Source organism: Pinus tabuliformis, chromosome 3_2 (assembly GCF_031772625.1).
Source record: "Pinus tabuliformis cultivar Carrire ecotype Pingquan chromosome 3_2, CPIR1, whole genome shotgun sequence".
In the NCBI taxonomy this organism is placed as follows: domain Eukaryota; kingdom Viridiplantae; phylum Streptophyta; class Pinopsida; order Pinales; family Pinaceae; genus Pinus; species Pinus tabuliformis.
Genome location: NC_142302.1, coordinates 1,035,916,913 through 1,035,924,212, shown reverse-complemented (window position 1 = coordinate 1,035,924,212; position 7,300 = coordinate 1,035,916,913).

Sequence of the window (7,300 nt, the reverse complement as noted above, 5' to 3'; positions counted from 1 at the left end):
ATACACACAAGATTTCCCCTTTGTAACGAATAAAATATATAAATAATACAAATAAATGTAAAAGATAAATATCATAAATAATAGTTAGTTAAGCTAGTAATTAGGTTGAAGAGGCATGTCTAATAAGACATGACTCTTCATGAAGAGACACTTGCTTGGTATATAAGCAAGCCTCTCATTCTCATTTGTAAATCAATTCATTCTTATTCTTATTCACATATTTAATATAATATTTATATCCTCAATGAATAATTTCATATTCCAAGTTTTCTGGTGTAATTAATTTTTAGAAGGAACTTTGTTCGCTTCATTTGGTATCAGAGCAGTTCGGTCCTCTAGGTTGCTTAACTGGTGCACAAAGCTCGTTCTCCAATCCAAGTCTTTGGCTATCGACTCTTCATCAAATTTATTGCTATTGCAGTTCAAGCTTTTCGCTAAATATTTGGGAATTTCTCCTTTTCTCCGTTATTTTTAGGCCTTTGGCCATAAAAAAAAAAATAAAAATATATATATATATATATATATATATATATATATATATATATAAGTAAATAAAATAAAAAAAAGTAAAAGAAAAAACAAAACGGATACAAAATCTCATACCAAGTTCATTTAAAACTTTTTACGTGGAGAAGTCGGTGGTTTTAAAAACAACCCATGGTAATAGCCCATGAAATTTTAAAAGTTAAAGAAAAAATACAAAAGCTCTTACGTGAAAGATAAATATTACTTTTTACAAGAGGTTTTAAAAACAAACCATGGTAATTGCCCATGGCATTTAAAAAAAAAGAAGGATAAGAAAGGAATATGTTTTACTTTTTACGTGGAGAACATTCTAACAGAGGTTTTATAAACAACCCATGGTAATAGCCCATGGTATTTTAACATCGTGACCATGTCATATGAAAAGACATGACCTTTATATTTATTAAGTGTGGTGACATCATAAAAGTTTAGACATTAAAAGTTATCAAGGGAGTAATTAAGTATATTAAAAAAAGGACCAATTTATTATTTAAAAAAAGAAGTGAAACTATTATTATTATAAGATAATAAAATTATTTTGAAAAGGGGTCTTAATATAAAGAAATGCATACATATATAGAGGGCAACAATATAAAGGAGTATTTTTTTAATAAAAGGGTATTCAAGTTTTAACAATCCACATTAAAGGAGAATATTTGAAAAATATATATAGAAGAAATAAGTGATATTTTATAATAAAAGTAGCTCCAGTTGACATATTGTTTACGTAAAAACATCAAGGCAAAAATGGAGACTAGTAATGAAAGGTTTCCTGAAACCTTTGGTAAATATGTTGATACATTATTTCAAATCAAAGGATCGCTCGTAGGAAGGGACATCATAATCTCTATTTGTCTTGCTGAAAGAAGTAATTATGTTAGTCCTAAATGTGCTAACCAATTGGTGATCCCTGAATCAAATATAGTTGAAACAAATATTGTTGGCAAACAATACGATATAAGCAATTTACACCTAAACATTGGAGATTATAATTTTACCTCAAAATTCACCGTGAAAACCTTACGTTTTGATGATAGTGACATTGACAGTGACATTGTTTTGGGGTTATCTTGGATGGAAACTCCAGGTTCCTTTATTCTAAATACAAAGAAGAAGTTTTTAACATTTTCTTACAAGAAGAAGAAAATAACGCTCCAAGATTTTACACTAAAACCAAATTCAGTAACACCAGAAGATATCTCAGATATTTCAAAAGTAATGTCTCAAGAAGGTAAAAAGGTATTACAAAATATGCAAAAAGAAATTGACAAAATCAATGTTGACAAAAATGAAGAAGTTTCTCGATTTAAAAACCATAGCGAAAAATTACTGTCGCAAATTAAGAAACTTAAGAAGGATAAGAAGTCATTAGAAAACAAGGTACAACAATTTATTGAGAAAGAAGTATCAAAGGTAGGAATTCAAGTTGATGACAAAACAACAAATACCGATCCAGTGAATATGACAACTCAAGAAGACAAGTCAGTTAAAGAAACGACACACTTAGATGTTGCAGTTCAGACAATGAACATCCCAAGTGAATGTTCCATAACCATCTCAACAACATCTTTGCCAGAAGAAAATATAAAAATTGGCACATGCCCAGTAAGGAGAAATCAAACCAAAAAAGTTCCATATCGGCATCCGAATCATGAGAACAGACGAATCAACCATTCTACATATTTGAACCAGTCATAACTAAGACAACAAATTACTGTTTCAGAGAATAATGACGTCACATCAATTCCGTTTTATGCTGACAAGTTGTTACAAAATTTTAGTGATCAAAATGTTATACAGAAGGTTAATCTGGGATGGCGTGATTCCTTATTAGTGTGAAAATTTTGTTTGTCACTAAGAAGATCATATCAGCTTGTATCGACGAAGATGACTATTCCGAGATAGAAAGAATTTCGAAGCCGAAATCAAGCCTTTTTTCATCGACAAGCTTTGAGGACAAAGCTTTTTGAGGAAGGAGGCAATGTAACGAATAAAATATATAAATAATATAAATATAATGTAAAAGATAAATATCATAAATAATAGTTAGTTAAGCTAGTAATTAGGTTGAAGAGGCATGTCTAATAGGACATGACTCTTCATGAAGAGACACTTGCTTGGTATATAAGCAAGCCTCTCGTTCTCATTTGTAAATCAATTCATTCTTATTCTTATTCACATATTTAATATAATATTTATATCCTCAATGGATAATTTCATATTCCAAGTTTTCTGGAGTAATTAGTTTTTAGAAGGAACTTTGTTCACTTCACCCTTGAAGTAGAACAACATTCCCCTTGCATGACAAACAATAATCCCGATGCCCAAAGATGACACACACTGCATAAAGATGAGAACGTGAACAAATTTTAAGATCAAGGAGGGGGCTTGAGATCATTAGCTTACCAACAAGTGACCAAGGAATGATTGATCACAGGATCCAAGGTAGGCTCCTAAATTTTAATGTGAGCCAAAATTTTGGAGGGTGGTTGTAGCTGCTACAAAAGAAAGCTAAAACCCAACAGTGAGATAGTGATGCGGACATTTGCAATTTTGAAGGGTGAAGCGATTGACGTTGTCTTATGATGACTAATGAAAATGAATGTTGCCTTCCATTTCTCCTTTTAAGGTTCCTTTTTTGTAAATTTAGTCCCCCAAGTCCGAAAAAGAGATAAAAGTATACAAGGGAGAACCTTCTAGCCATAGTAGATTACAATATTCCTTTTTCGTAACTAGTCTATTCCAGTCTGAAAAAGGGATAAACTTATACTGGGTAGACAACCCTTCAAGTACTTTAGCGAGCGTGAAGGAGACAAGTTCACTCAACAATATTTTCTAAATTAAGGAGTATAAAAAGAGGTTAAAGAAAACTCCTTCTAGAAGAACAAGTGGTATAAGAGGTAGCAACTGGTTTCGGTAATGATGAAACTAATCGTGACATAAAGAGGACATGGGACTCGCTAATAAGACCACTCATTGCAGTGATTCCTCCAAGAAAGGGTAAAACACCAAGTGAAAGTGAATGGTATGCCAAGCAGATGACAACGATGGAATGGAGAAACCAAGGATCGTTGTGTAGAAATAGGCTAATAAAATGTGGCAATCACAAGGGATAAAGATAGTGGAATCCTCATTGGGTATATCGAGAAATATGACAAAGAAGAGGACATGAGGCTTAGATTCCAGGTCATGGTGGGTTAGAAGAAGGGATTCTAAAAGCGAATAAAATGACTACATGGACACCAAGACGGAAAAAGGGTGCTACACTAGGGTAACCATGATCAGATAAGCTCTACCGCCAAGCGATGACATGCATAACAGAGAGGGGCTAAATTTTCAACTTGACGGGATCAGAACTAAGGCATATATGTGACACTAACGATCAATAATGCAACAGTGATGGTGATATATGATCTACCCTTACATGCCAGGTTCAAGAGAAACACACTTAAGGTCTCATGGATGTTAATATATAAATGTCACCCTATGCTATAAAATCCATCGATAAAGACTAGATGCATGGTTAAATCACATAACGAAAGAAATAAACATGGATGAGGTAGAAACGAGACCATATATTTTTTATTTTTTTAGGTTTTATATTTTTTTATTTATTTTTGGCATAAATAAGGCATGACAAATACTCGTATCACACACCAAACCAAAAAAGAGATAAAGCATCACACTCCTATGTACAATATATACAACCATGACACAATCTAATACATCATGCTAAATGGTGCCCACAACTGGGCACGGGCCAAGGGTTTCTATACGCGAACTTATGGAGGGTTAGGGGACCATATGGATCACCAATATGGGGCCATTCCAAAGAAATTCAAGCTTCCCAATCCATAAAGGTTTACCATGCCAATTACATTCTAACATAATTGTGCTCTCGAAATTAACATGAGTACATAAAGGAGGATATAGATGTAAAGGAGGTACATGACACTCATCAACATGTGGTAATGAATTGGGTAATTCGTTGGAAAGTTTAGTAGTAGAATCCCAACACTTGACTCGGTCCAGGGGTGGCACTTCTAAGGAAGGTCAAGGAGGTGCCTCTTGAATCGTTCCAAAATATGTGTTGCCAATCTCTACTTGTTCTGAATCAGGGAGACTAGAGGTAGAAAGCGACATAATGTCCCTAGGATTATTAGTGGGTAGATCCATGACCTTCAAGTCGACTAGCCAGGAGGGTTTGTCATCAAAGAAGTCACATGGAATAGGAGGAGTAACAAACTGTGTGGGCAAGGGGACCTAGTCATATTCCATTTTGTAATGGAGTTTCTGACCAACGTCAAGAGGTACTAACGAGATTTCTAGAGAGGAAATATTTTCCACAAAAGGTGGTGGAGGCTGCTCACTAGTATGAACAACTTCCATAAGATTAGGAGACACCACTCAAGGATCAGGAGGTCTATGGGGTACATACGTGTTAGAAGAGATCATATGCATAGTAACTTTAGAAGATGTAGATGGAGCATTGGGTGGGGGTAATTGAGGAAATGCCCCAATAAGAGATGAGCTTTTAAACATGGTCGCGCCTACACTTTGATATGAACCAAGGTTATCTCCCACAAGTGGGATGAAGTTCCCTATAGCGGAAAGTTGGGTCGATGGCACGCAATAATCAAGTTGATTGATGGTAATAATAGTTCCTTCATGAGGAAAGCAAAGGACATGGCATACAGACGAGACAATTACAATTATGGTATAAAACCAACTACAACTAAGGAGTAGGTTATAATCCAAAGTGGCATCAATGACTTCAACATTGACATAAATGATTTTACCTCCTATCTCAATGAAAAACTTGGGAAGAACCCCCTGAGGTTCAAAATTATGTCCATCAAATGCTTGAAGAGTGGTATTAGACTTAGCGAGTGCCAGAGCGCTGAGATCCTTCCAGTGTGATACTAACATGACACAAGTGGAAGAGTATTCATCCACCAAAGTGCGATGAATATTATTATGAAATACATTCATTGTAATCTAAAAGGAAATATCGTGGGAAGGTCAAATGGTATCCTTTTCAACATTAACGGTGATAAGATTCGAATCCAAGGGGTCCACTCCCCCGATTGCAACAATAAAGCCTTGCGTTATTGAGGAAAAATTTGCAAAACTTCTAAGGCAGACATGGTACAGGGAGCTTGGGATAAGTCTTCAACAATACTATAATGTTGGGTAGCCTTCGCAGATGGGTTGTGTGCTATCTTATGAATGACACCCTTAGATGGGTAATAAACTGGTTCCATATGCTTATTTAATGTGAGAGGTCCAGTGGAAGGAGGTGGAGTGGGTGAGTCCTTAGAAGAAGAACTCGACTCAGGAACATCATAGGATTTAGCTTGCATGGTCAGGTTGATGTTCTCTTGGCACATAAGGTTGGAAAAATTATTTGTAGGATTGAAAAATGGTCCCTCATTGCCCCCTTACAGATGTGGATGAGGTTGTGCAGGAAATGGATGAGTTAAAACAGTAGATTGTTGGGCTGCAGGTGGCGATGCAAGAAGCCTATGAACTTCATCCATCCGAGGAACTCATGAGTTAAATTCTCACCTTGAAAAATCTTACAAGAGAACTTAATCTTACGGCGACTCTCAGATGTGCTTCCTCCCTAATTAGGTGGTTTCAGTTGAGGCTCTTGAGCAGTTTGATTTTATTTATTTATTTTTATTGTTATTACCACCAGGTTGCTTATTGTTATTTGGTGTTGTGGATTTGACCGTAAGAACATCAATGGACTTCTCAAAATAAGGTGCTTTTGTAAAGGCAAACGCACTTGTTGGGGCTTGTGATGTAATAATCAATTTCCCAAGTTGGGCAGCAAGTTGGCTCATGGAATTAGAAACAGACCCAATCACACCATCAACATGTGGGCCATGATTAGGTTTCACTTGGTCAATGGAAGGCCTAGAAGCATTGGGAATTACTTCATAAAACATACCTGACAGCGAATAAATCAAATCTAGTTTCTGGTGGCTAAAATAACTTGCTCCTCAATGGCAATTCTAACCATGGACACATATTTGGAAATTTTAGGCCTTAAGGATTGAATGAACCATTTGCATTATATCTCATCAGGAAGCTTGGTTCTAACCAACCTTTTGTCATGGCACCACTCGTGAATATGATCAGAAATCAAGGTGGCATCATCTTGTTTAAAGTTGGACAAGAGGTCAGAATTGATATCATACCTCATAGGAAACTGAAAGTGCGTCAAAAAGGTTTAAGCTAAAGATGAAAAATCATTGTAGGATGTTGTTTCCAATTTGATATACCATTTGGCATCATCCCTAATTAAAGTGCATTTGAACATGCGTAACTTAACTGAATCTTTTGCTAAAGAGTTGGATGAACACCATATGTGATACGTGGTGATATGAGGGGATGTATTCTCCCTAGGATTTCCTTCAAATTTGGGGATATCATAGGGTAATTTTGCGGGCATAGGTGTTCACCAGGGATCATGTCTAATGGGGTCGTTAGTCAAGTTAGCAAAATATGATAAATCAAGGGAAGATAAAAATGGATTGTGAAGTTGATTAAATGGGTCATAGGCAAGAGAACTACCCGACCAACCTTGAGGTGCCCCCATATAAGGATTATGATGAAACTGTTGTTGGCTCTGGTAAGGGTTCAACCTAGCATATATAACTGATTTGGGCTAGAAGAAATGGTGAAAATATGTTTCCCGTGATAGAGCAATGGCCCCCTGAGAGCATGAATGATAATGGGGTTGTACCCGGTGGGAAAGGATGGGACG